This window comes from Triticum dicoccoides, chromosome 5A, assembly GCF_002162155.2.
Source record: "Triticum dicoccoides isolate Atlit2015 ecotype Zavitan chromosome 5A, WEW_v2.0, whole genome shotgun sequence".
NCBI lineage: Eukaryota > Viridiplantae > Streptophyta > Magnoliopsida > Poales > Poaceae > Triticum > Triticum dicoccoides.
The window spans coordinates 200204409-200217514 of NC_041388.1; the positions used below are offsets into that span (position 1 = coordinate 200204409).

Below are 13106 nucleotides of genomic sequence, written 5' to 3' on the forward strand. Positions count from 1 at the left end.
CTGAGCCCGGAACCGCTGGAGGGTCTGGTGCGGTGTTCGGTTGAGGGCCAAATTCGGAGCTCTCAGGGGCCCCGTCCCCTCGGCTGTCGGAATCCGGAAGGTCGCCTTGAGGCGCCTCCGGGACTGTTTCCCCTCGATCCGATGCCTCTTGAGACAACACCTCGGCGTTGTCGGCATGATGGGGGGAGGTGGCGGTCGGGACTGGATCGCTATCCATGTCCGACAAGCCCAAGGAGCCGTCCGATGATACCTCGATATTGGCTCATGGCGGCCTGCATAATTATGCTCGCTGATTAGGGAAAATAGTGCGACAAAGGAATTCCATGAGTTACTCTGGTATCCGAACACTTACGATCTCCCGGGGGCTTGGCCCTGGGAAATCTCTCGTCTCCGCCTTCGTCGGCGGCGGTGGAACTGTCTGGAAGGAGAGTCCTTCCCTTCTTGGACCCTCCGGCCTCCCCGGTTGGGGCGGCCTTCCTTTTCCTGTCTCCCCCAGTCGGTGGGGGAGCATCTTCTTCTTCTTCCTCGTCTTCGGGGGAAGAGTGCGCCGCAAAGTCATCGAACGGTGAGTCCGACGACGCCTGGCGTCGGGGACTCTTTCGGGTTCCCTTGGCCTTCTTGGTCTTCTCCGGCACCGTATAAGGGGCCAGAGTCAACATCTTCGCCAGAAGAGCGTCAGCGGGGCTTTCGGGCAAAGGAGCCGGATAGTCGATCTGTCCGGCCATCTTCTGCAAGTCCTGTCAAAGGTACGGGAGTTTAGATCCCGCATAGAGTCAATCTATAAAAAACAAGTATCCTGTGAAAGGTAAAGCAGCTTACCGCACTGGCTTGGCGCTTCACGCTGAATCCGCGATCCTCGGTAATAGGAGGGGGACCCTCGGCACTTTTGAACAGCACCCTCCAGGCATCTTCATGAGTCGTGTCGAAGAGCCTGTTCAGAGTTCGGTGCTGCGCCGGGTCGAACTACCACAAGTTGAACTCCCGTTGTTGGCACAGGAGGATCCGGCGGATGAGCATAACTTGGACTATGTTGACAAGCCTGAGCTTCTTGTTCACCATGTTTTGAATACATGTTTGGAGTCCGGTCAGCTCTTCCGAACTACCCCAGGACAGGCCCTTCTCTTTCCAGGAGGTGAGCCGCGTGGGGATGCCGGATCGGAACTCGGGGGCCGCTGCCCATACAGGGTCGCGCGGCTCGGTGATGTAGAACCACCCCGATTGCCACCCCTTTATGGTTTCCACAAAGGAGCCCTCGAGCCATGTTACGTTGGGCATCTTGCCCAGCATGATGCCTCTGCACTCCGCCTAGCGGCCGCCCACCACCTTCGGCTTGACATTGAAGGTCTTCAGCCATAAGCCGAAGTGGGGCTTAATGCGGAGGAAGGCTTTGCACACGACGATGAACGCCGAAATGTTGAGGATGAAGTTCGGGGCCAGATCATGAAAGTCCAGCCCGTAGTAGAACATGAGACCACGGACGAATGGATGGAGGGGAAACCCTAGTCCCCGGAGGAAGTGGTGAAGGAAAACTACCCTCTCGTGAGGTTCCGGGGTAGGGACGACCTGCCCCACAGCGGGCAGCCGATGCGCGATGTTCGCGGCTAAGTATCCGGCTCCGCGCAGCTTCTTGATGTCTCCCTCCGTGACGGAGGAGACCATCCACCTGCCTCCCGCTCCGGACATGGTTGGAGAAGGTTGAGGTGGGAAGTGTGGACTTGGGCGCTAGAGCTCGAGTGTGCGAAATCGGATGAGCAAAGGAGGAAGAAGGCGTGGGTAGAAAGGTGAATCCTTATCCCTTTATATGGGCGGATGAAGCTGAGCGTCCCCACTTGCCTGGTAAAACTCGCTTATCTCCCAAGCGCCATAATTGATGGCGCGGTTGGGTTACCCACGCCCGTATTGATGAGAATCCCGTAATAACGGGACACGATCTCTGCTTTGACAAGACGTGTCGAAAAACTGCCTCGCGTTATTTGCGGGGCTAGTTAAAGGAAACGGTTTAGATAATCACCGGGCCATGACATAACGTCATGCTGACAAAATAAGCCAGCAAATTAGATCTGCGAAAATATTATTCTCTCTACGGTGGTACGTGGAACTTATTTTGCAGGGTCGGACACTATCCTCGTTTTCAAATTCTTCTGTGATGTATTCAGAGAAGGAACCCGCCTTGCAATGCCGAAGACAATACTGCGCGCCGGACTCATCGTCATTGAAGCCTGGTTCAGGGGCTACTGAGGGAGTCCTAGATTAGGGGGTCTCCGGACAGCCGGATTATATTCTTTGGCTGGACTGTTAGACTATGAAGATACAAGATTGAAGACTTCGTCTCGTGTCCGGATGAGACTCTACTTGGCGTGGAAGGCAAGCTAGGCAATACGAATATGTATATCTCCTCCTTTGTAACCGACCTTGTGTAACCCTAACCCTCTCCGGTGTCTATATAAACCGAAAGGTTTTAGTCCGTAGGACAACAATCACAACAGACAATCATACCATAGGATAGCTTCTAGGGTTTAGCCTCTCTGATCTCGTGGTAGATCTACTCTTGTACTACACATATCATCAATATTAATCAAGTAGGACATAGGGTTTTACCTCCATCAAGAGGGCCCGAACCTGGGTAAAACGTCGTGTCCGCTGCCTCCTGTTACCATCCAGCCTAGATGCACAGTTCGGGACCCCCTACCCGAGATCTGCCGGTTTTGACACCGACAGTGTCTAAAGAAATAACATTCTTTAGTCATGCTTGGAGTTGGCGGTTTTCACTACGCACATTTGTTCGAGTGGAGTCACTCGGTTGAAAGGACAAAAAGAAGAAATGACAAAGCACATAGTCAGCAAAGTGTTACCTCCCATGGTCTTCACTTCATCCTGAGCATCCTTCAAATTCTTCTTGGAGAGTTCTAGATCCAGTTGGAGTTGGATCTTCTCCCTCTCTAGGGCAACATACTGAGTCCCAAGTTCACAAGATTTCTGAGATCAACAAAAAAACAATTCAGTCGATGAAGAGAAAGATTCTCAAAAGCAGGTCCTCTACTTCCGAGAGGAGAAGAGCAAATCCAGATTGCTACTATCAAAAGAGTTCTCAGACCACCACTGAATCAAACATTCGACGGTGATCTCGGGGACTACACACTCAATGTGCCCCCACTGGATCAATTTCCCACTTGGTACGGCCTGCCCGGCCCGAATGAAAGAGTCAAAAAAACTTGTTCTTAGACCCCCGCCGAATCAAACATTCGACGACGGTCTTGGGGATTACACCCAGTGGGTGCACTCAGCATCCCCCCACTGGATCAATTTCCCACTTGGTACGACCTGCCCGACCCGAGTGGAGGAGCTTCAAGCAAAAAAAATCTAAGGCCCCCGCCGAATCAGACATTTGATGGCAGCCTCGGGGACTACACCCTGTGGGTGCACTCAGCGTGCCCCCACTGGATCGATTCCCCACTCAGCGCGGCCCGACCGTTTTGAGTGGATGGAACACAGGACAAAAGAAAAAAACATCCAATGGGTGTACAAGTTCAGCAGAATCAAGACAGAGAAAATCCAATCGGAAATCAACTTACTATCATACTTACAAGGACATTAGCTTGAATGGTTGTGCTGACATCATAATCTAGCTTGATGCTTTCATACACCTCCTCTGGGCGCTGCATCATCAAACCGGCCTGGATCGTAGCCTCCTTGCTGGCCTTGGTCTGGTCCTATGGAACATGGTGCAGAGCGAATACAATTGGCGATGGAGCTGACGATGCAGTCAGAAGAATTGGCGCTTGAGTTTGGCCAGCAGGCTCAAAGGTTGGAGGAGTTGACACCAATGGCAGAGTAATTGATGGTGGAGCAGTAGCGATAGCACCGGTCTGAGACGAACCACCAGGCTCTTGAAAGGCAAGTTCAGGCGGCGTATGAGATGTCTAACCTGAAGGTGTTCTCCTATCAACCTTCATGAGGGAGTCGACCTGCCTCCTCCCCCTCTGCTTCTCGGAGGTTCCTCCTCATCGTCGTCTGGAAGGGTGATGACGTTGGTTGGCGCTGCGGTCACTCGACAGTCAGATCACAGTCGACCGTCAGAACAAATAGAGGAATAGAACAAGGTGTGAGTAGGTTATACCTGCCCGAGAAGTGGCTGCGTGTGACGCCCCTGATTTGACCGTACACTAATCATACACGCAAATGTGTATGATCAAGATCAAGGCCTCACGGGAAGATATCACAACACAACTCTAGACACAAATTCAAATAATACAAGCTTTATATTACAAGCTAGGGGCCTCGAGGGCTCGAATACATAAGCTCAAAAAATACAAGAGTCAGCGAAAAGCAATAATATCTAAGTGCAGACATAAGTTAAACAAGATTGCCTTAAGAAGGCTAGCACAAAAGTAGCAATGATCGAAAAGGCAAGGCCTCCTACCTGGGACCTCCTAACTACTCCTCGAAGTCGAAGTCCACGTAGAATCATCCTCGGGATCCTCTGGCTCCTTGACTCCAGCATCTGTCTGCGACAACCAGGTATAGAAAGGGGGAAAAGGGGGAGCAAAGCAACCATGAGTACTCATCCAAAGTACTTGCAAGCAAGGAACTACACTACATATGCATTGGTATCAATGAAAGGGGTAGTATATGTGGAATGAACTGCAGAATGCCAGAATAATAGGGGGATAGCTAGTCCTATCGAAGACTACGCTTCTGGCAGCCTCCATCTTGAAGCACTAGAAGAGAGTAGATGGTAAGTTAACTAAGTATCGTCGCATAGCATAATCCTACCCGGCGATCCTCCCCTCGTCGCCCTGTGAGAGAGCGATCACCGGGTTGTATCTGGCACTTGAAAGGGTGTATTTTATTAAGTATCCGTTTCTAGTTGTCATAAGGTCAAGGTACAACTCCGGGTCGTCCTTTTACCGAGGGACACGGCTATTCGAATAGATAAACTTCCCTGCAGGGTTGCACCACATTTCCCAACACACTCGATCCCTCTGGCCGGACACACTTTCCTGGGTCATGCCTAGCCTCGGAAGATCAACACATCGCAGCCCCACCTAGGCCTAATAGAGAGGTCAGCACACCGTTCTAAATCCTATGCACGCAGGGGGCTAGGCCCATCGTCCATTACACACCCGCACGTTGCGTACACGGCCGGTGAGCAGACCTAGCAACCTCCATTACAAAGGAAGTTGCCTTACGCGGTCCAACCCGGCGTGCGCCGCTCAGTCGCTGATGTCTAGAAGGCTTTGGCTAATACCACGACGTCGAGTGCCCATAACTGTTCCCGCGTAGTTGGTTAGTGTGTATAGGCCAGTGGCCAGACCCAGATCAAATACCAAGATCTCGTTAAGCGTGTTAATTGATGTAACCACGGATGCCGACCAGGGCCAGGCCCGCCTCTCTCCTAGGTGGTCTCAACCTGCCATGTCGCTCTGCCACAAAGTAATAGTCGGGGGCCGTCGGGAACTGAGGCCCACCACTACCTGGATGGAACCACCTGTCCTTTCAGCCCCCTCATCGGAATCACCTACGGGTACTCTACGAGCTGACCCGACTTTAGTCACCACCTGTATCGCATATTATGTATAAGTATATACCCGTGCCTCCCAAGTGATCACGGCCCGATAGTATAGCATGGCAGACGAACAAGAATGTTGGGCCACTGATGATAACTAGCATCCTATACTAAGCATTCAGGATTGCAGGTAAGGTATCAACAACTGCAGCAATAGTGACAGGCTATGCAACAGAATAGGATTAACCGGAAACAGTAACATGCTACACTACTCTAATGCAAGCAGTAGAGAGAAGAATAGGCGATATCGGGTTGATCAAGGGGGGGCTTGCCTGGCTGCTTTGGCAAGAAGGAAGGGTTGTCAACAACGTAGTCGATCGGGGCACCAGCAGCGGCGTCAGTCTCGTAGTATACCGGAGAGAACAGGGGGAAGAAACAATGAATACAATGCAAACAGATGCATAACGATGCATGACATGACAAGTAACGGTGCCAGGTGTGCCCTAACGCGATAGGACGTGATGCCGGCGACGGGGGAAAACATCCGGGAAAGTATCTCAGGTGTTTCACATTTTTGGACAGATGAACTGGAGGGGGAAAGTTGCATGTTCGCTATGCTAGGGATGTGTGCCAAACGAACGGGCTGCGTATTCGGATTCGTCTCGTCGTTCTGAGCAACTTTAATGTACAAAGTTTTTCGATCTGAGCTACGGATGAATTTCTACAATTTTCCGAAGTTTTAAGCATTTTCTGGAATCCCTGAAAATTGGCTAAGTCCTCACTTTTAAACATCACTTAGTTGTTTTGCAGAGGCTATTGCTAGCATTCCATACATCCTTTGAATTAGTGCCTTATATCAAATCTGGCACTCTGCTGTGATCTACATGGCAGTCTCAGGTCCATCTACATTATTGTCCACTTGATTGCTTAAATATTTGTTTGAAAAGTGCTATTGGATGTCAATTTCAGAATCTGTTTTTCAGTTCTTCCCGTTAACAGAACATAGATATTTGCCATTTCCATCGGAATTAATCCACGCATTATCTGAAGTAGGTACAATGGAACAAAATGAAGCTTGTTACATCTACTTTCCGTTCATATAATTTTTACCCATGTTAGGACCTATCTTATCGCTGTTTAGGGGTTGTTTAGTGGGCTAGTCATTGTAGAAATACAAAAGCTAGCTACTGCTACAGTAACTGAATGTTACTGTAGCATAGCAGCAGCAGTAGTACGCAGCAGTAGCAAGCAATTACTAAGAGTAGCGGCAGCTACTGACAGCAGAAGTAGTGGGCAGTGGCGGGCATCAGTAGCAGCGACACAAGAGGAACAACAAGGTGAGGCCATGGCGCACATGCGCGCGAGACAGGAGCAGCAGCGGGACGCAGCGCTGCCAGGGACGCGCACGGGGCACGGGGCACAGGCACTCACGCTGTGTTGGTCGCGGTCAGGTGACAACGTGCACGGCCGGATGCGGCCAGGGGCGAGCTGGGCGGCAGACGCGTACGCGGGAGCAGCAGTAGGCTGCAGCGCAGCCATCAGGAGTGGGCGGCTGCATGCCGGGGCGCAACCCCGCGGAGGCGGGACGCGCGCATAGCCGCGGCCAGGGAATGGACCGGGGCGGGGTGAGCGCGGTCTGGTGTGGTCGGGCGCTAGCTGGAGGCGAGGCCAGGCAGTTGGTAGCACAGGGAAGGCGCGCGTGAAGCGAGGCCCGACCGTGGCGGATAGTGGTGCAGCAAAATCAAGGGCACGAAACTACGGGAAGCAAACGAGCATCGGGAGTAGGGGAAACTGAAGAGCAGCTCACAGTGGTCGGAGTGGAGTAGACGGTGTGGTCGGGGAGGGTTCGACGGAGACGAATTTGACGATGGCGTGCTTTGGGTGTCGAGGTGGAAGAAGAGTTCGATCCACTCGTTGTAGGGGCTCCGAGGCCGAATCCGTCCATGCAGTCGACGTAGACGACGAAGGCGAAGTAGTTGGACAAATTTTCAGGCGTCGGGGAGCTGGATGGGCGCGAGGACGACGGGGTTCACGGCGACGGCGACTCGGCTTCTTGCAGGAGAGAAAGAAACAATGCGAGAGGGGAATGAGGGGGCTTGGGTTTCAGCAGGGGGTGAGGGAAGGTCTTCTGGTCGCCGGGGAGGACCGGATGGCCGACGTGTGGCAATCGAAACCATGGACGCGGCATGTGCGTCCACAGTGCCTCTGATGAAGATGGAAGGAGACAGGGGTAGTTGGGTGGGTTGTTGTGCTGTGCGTGCTGGGCTGTGTGCTATGGCCACTAGGGCCCAACGCACTGTAGTTGTTTCTTTCTTCCTTCCTTTTTTCTGTTTTATTAGTCCACCAGTGAGTTGCATTTATTTAGTGCACCAAATGACTTTTGAAAAAAAGTGGAACTTGCCAAAACAATGACTAATCAATATTTTGCACTGCCACAAAAAGTTTAGTGGCATGACAGTTTCATTTGAATTTCGTTATGAATATCAATGTGATGGATGGTTGTTGTGGGGTCATTCAAAATTATCTAGGGCATTTTGGAGTTTCAAATAATGCTGGTTTTATTTTTATAACAGATTTGGGAACTTTTGTAATATTATTAACACTTATGTTTTGCTACTTGGATAATTAATATTTTGACTTTAATTTAAAATTGAATTTGAGGTTGAAGTATTTCTTAATTGTTTTTCTTATGGGCATAATGATGATGACTTGGCATCATTAGTGTGGAGTTACTGCAGCATGATTCTCGGGTTGTTACAAATCTCCTCCACTACAAGAAATCTCATCTCGAGATTTTTAGGAGGTGGGGTAAGGGAGAAAGATCTGATTATGAAATTCTAACGAATCTTCTCGGTCCTGGTTGCTCATCTCAAAGAGGTCGATCCATTACATTGATGTCTTCATTTCTTTGCTTCAGGTCATCATGACAAAGTTGTCACCCTTCCTTCAGGAACTCCATTGTATTTATGAAAGGATATGAGGGAAAACTACAAGGACAGATGTCTACATGGTCTGACATTCGGTAATTAGCTCAAGGATTTTGGCCCAAGGTATCTCTAGAGTTGTAACTTAGGAAAACATCGAGAGCAAAGTAAGAAGGTACAATAAGGAATCGGCCAGGCAATCGTTCAATGCCTAGACAGAAGGTGAAAGGGGTTTCAGGGCCATGAGAATAAGTATTGCGTCTGATACCAGAATTGATGATCACTCGGAAGGTGGCTCGTGATCTATATACGAAGCCAAGCATGAGGAATACGTTTGGAAATAGGGGATACAGGAGAGTCAGGTTTCGATCATGTGGAACTATGGGTGATGGGCCCACCATGTGGGTTAAAGGTAGAAAGGGGAGCGATATTTTGCACGGTAATGATAGCAAGGCATGTGAGAGGATGACCTGTCAGTTATGTCGGCAACAACGTCGGTACCAAGGGCGAGGGGTGAAGAGAACCATTTTCCTGCTCATTGAAACGAGGCAGACCTGTAGGCAAAGTTCTCGTCCATCGGTAGTTACCAGAATGTTATCAACAATAGTAACAAGGTCTTACCGACACGATTGTACACCTAGGTGTTTACATAAGCAGAAGAATATTACTGCTTAGGTCATATAGAACACCATAAAGGTTAAATAGAACAATGGAAAGGAAAAGGTGATCTCCAGATTGAACAGAACAATGGAAAGGAAAATGTGTTTAAACACATATTTCAGGGTTATCCTTCACAAGGACAATCAGAGCATGATATCCATGACAGGATAGAAAGTAGAAAACCATTTTGGAAAGGGGGGAGGAATCTCATGATATTACCCATACAAAGGTGTTTGGACAATGGATAAGGAAAATTTAGCATTGTGCTTTAAATGTTCTTATTGAAAATCGGATTACCACAGACATGCTTCGAGATAGCATTGACATGGTCTTTAAGCAAAAAGTCAGACTTTGCATACAGGAAGGACCCATCAGGAACAACATGTAGAATAAGTCTTACAATTTCCTCATGCAATAATGGATAACCTTGCTAATAAGGAAACTATAACAATAGGTCCTCCCGCCAGGGGCGCTAGGCATGACATCACCTTATTGGGTTATATAAAGACCATTTTCATGACTCTTGGAAAATGTTCCAACCATCATATCTGACCGAGGTTCAGATCCGATTGGCATCAGGATACCTCAGACTCAGGATGCATGAGAAGATAAATGGGATTGAATGTAAGAATGGCAGGTGTATGCAGTTATCAATAAGGATATAACAGTGGTATGGTATTTGCAAAGGCGGTGGGTACAAGTGTCTCGGGAGAACATCGTAGAGTAACCTCGGAATCCTCTGGTGCAACAGACAATCATCGGTAATAAGTTGCTCTCCAAGTGAAAGTGTTCACGAGATCCTAATGTTAGATTTAGTAAAATTCAGTTAACCCGAATAGAAGAGAGACCGGAGTCCCAGAGTATAGACAAGGAATAAAAGATCCTAATACCACCCAATGGTGTCGTGGGCCCATGGGCTGCATAGCCATGTTAGTAAAACAATTTTCATCAACTAGACTCAACTTCGGCCAAGGAGTGGGGAAGGGGGATTCCTACAGGCAGTCGGCCCTGATACCAACTTGTGTCGCCCCTGATTTGACCGCACACTAATCATACACGCAAATGTGTACGATCAAGATCAAGGACTCACGGGAAGATATCACAACACAATTCCAGACAAAAATTAAAATAATACAAGCTTTATATTACAAGCATAGGGCACGGGGCATGGGCGCTCACGCTGTGTAGGGCGTGGTCAGGTGACAACGTGCATGGTCGGATGCGGACAGGGGCGAGCTGGGCGGCAGAGCGTAGGCGGGAGCAGCAGTAGGCTACACCACAGCCAGGACGCGCGCGTAGCCGCGGCCAGGGAATGGACCGGGGAGGGGTGAGCGCGGTCTCGTGTGGTTGGGCGCCAGCCGGAGGCGAGGCCAGGTAGTGGGTACCATGGGGAAGGTGCGCGCGGAGAGAGGCCTGATCTTGGCGGATAGTGGTGCGGCAAAATCACGGGCGCAACACTACGGGAAGAAAACGAGCATGGGGAGTAGGGGAAACTGAAGGGCAGCTCACAGCAGTCGGAGAGGAGTACACGGCATGGTCGGGGAGGGTTCGACAGAGACGAATTTGACGACAGCGTGCTTTGGGTGTCGAGGTGGAAGACAAGTTCGATCCACTCGTTGCAGGGGCTCTGAGGCCGAATCCCACCATGCAGTCGACGTAAGCGAGGAAGGAGAAGTAGTTGGACAAATTCTCAGGCATCGGGGAGCTGGGTGGGCGCAAGGACGACGGGGTTCACGGCGACGGTGACTTGGCTTCTTGCAGGAGAGAAAGAACAATGCGAGAGCAGAATGAGGGGGATAGGGTTTCAGCAGGGGGTGAGGGAAGGTCTTGTGGTCGCCGGGGAGGACCGGATGGCTGACGTGTGGCAATCGAAACCATGGACGCGGCATGTGAGTCCACGGCGCCTGTGATGAACAGGGAAGAAGGAGACATGGGTAGTTGGGCTAGGCTGTTGCGCTGTGCGTGCTGGGCTGTGTGCTGTGGCCACTAGGGCCCAGCGCACTGTAGTTGTTTCTTTCTTCCTTCCTTTTTTTCTGTTTTATTAGTCCACCACGGAGTTGCATTTATTTAGTGCACCAAATGAATTTTGAAAAAAAAGTGTAACTTGTCAAAACAATTACTAATCAATATTTTTGCACTGCCACAAAAGGTTTGGTGGCATGACAGTTTCATTTGAATTTCTTTATGAATATCAATGTGATGGATGGTTGTTGTGTGGTCATTCAAAATTATCTAGGGCGTTTTGGAGTTTCAAATAATGTTGGTTTTATTTTTATAACAGGTTTGGGAATTTTTGTAATATTATGAACACTTATGTTTTGCTACTTGGATAATTAATATTTGACTTTAACTTAAAATTGAATTCGAGGTTGAAGTATTTCTTAATTGTTTTTCTTATGGGCATAATGATGATGACTTGGCACCATTAGTGTGCAGTTACTGCAGCATGATTCTCGGGGTGTTACACTACGTCCGAGCGTTCGTCATCGATCTCCATCTGAGATGTCGCAGAGGTACCCGCCCTGATATTCAGAATTTCACTCGGTTAACAAAAACATGAAGGTCTGCAAAGATACGACAAGAAGTGAAACGGTCTGCAATAGAAGCACTTACGTCGAAGCGATAGGCACAGTAACCTTGATCCGGGGCAAAGCCTTCCGAGGTTTAGGTGGAACGACCTTGGCCTGCGTAGTAGTGTTCTCAGCTGGTTCAGGAGTTGACGTCTGAGTGCACTTCTGGGTCCTGGCACACGATGTTGTAGATCTACCTTGGACAGTCGCACGATCTTGTGTCTGCTTGGTGCGGCGCTCAGTGTGTGGCGGTGACTCGACTTCTTCACTGTCGCCGGAGTCATTGCTGTCATCTTCACTATTGTCGGTGTACTCAATATCAGCGCTCCCGCCCTCGCTTTCTCCTCCTCCAGCGAACTGTTCCCCGTTCGGCACGGGCGAGTACATCTTTGTGAACACGTGCAAGATACAAATTATAAAGATCCGCCGGTTTCCAATATGATTGCGTACAGGAGAGTAAAAGATGAAACACTCGACAAGTTTTGTCCTACATCCCCTGGAAGGTGCTCGACGTCGAATGGCAAGATCCGCTTTGCTCCGCGCGGGTTGTCCTTGTTTCCAGTAATGCTCCGAAGCCACTGCGCCACTATATCCTCTTTGACCTCCTCTGGGTGGGTCCAGGAAGTGTCCTATGTACCTGAGTAGAACCACATAGGGTGGTCTCGAGCTTGCAAGGGCTGGATGCATCGACTAAGAAACACCTCCAACAAATCCATGCCTGTCACTCCGCCCCGAACCAGCACTACGACTGCGTCAACTAGGATAGCCACCTCACCCTTCTCCTCCTCCTCTACAGTCAATGAACGAGGGGTGCAGAGTCTTTCCAGAGAGAAAGGAGGAAGACCAGTCGATTGGCCTAGGGTCGGGACATCTTTGTAGTAAAACTAGGTCGACTGCCAACACCTAACCGACTCAGGAAAGGTCATGGGAGGAAAAGAGCTCCTACCCCTCATTTGGATTCCCAATCCTCCACACATTTGGATCACATGGGTCCTCTCATTAGTCGGATTGGCTTTATTAACCGAATGAGATCGACAAGTGAAGATGTGCTCTAATAGGCCCCAATGAGGGTGACATCCAAGGAAGTTTTTACACATCGAAACAAATGCAGCAAGGTACAAGATGGTGTTTGGAGGAAAATGATGGATCTGAGCACTAAAGAAATTCAAGAATCTGTGAAAGATTGGATGCGGAGGCAGAGAAAACCTCTTTCCACATGAGTCTTGAGGAGAACCCGCTCTCCATCGCGCGGCGCAGGCTCGAACTCTCCTTCCGGCATCCTCCAGGATCCAGGCGCAATCAGGTCGTCAGCTGCGAGCCCCTCCAAATCCTCCTCCGAGACCGACGAGGGGATCCAATCCTCTTGGATCCAGCACGGTAGCAGAGCGGATCGCGAGGTCGACCCCTTAGCCGTCTTCTTCTCCTTGGTCGTCGTCTTCTTCACGC

General features: G+C 49.9%; 1 long non-coding RNA gene across 1 annotated transcript; it reads right to left on the minus strand.

Moving 5' to 3' along the window:
- Nucleotides 1–2859: 2859 nt before the first annotated feature.
- LOC119297134 lies at nucleotides 2860–4453 on the minus strand. The gene is made up of 3 exons (XR_005145543.1): nucleotides 4118–4453; nucleotides 3585–4038; nucleotides 2860–2976 (listed from the first exon to the last, which is right to left on the minus strand). It is a non-coding gene; the product is annotated as an uncharacterized LOC119297134 (long non-coding RNA).
- Between the last annotated feature and the right edge of the window lie 8653 nt (nucleotides 4454–13106).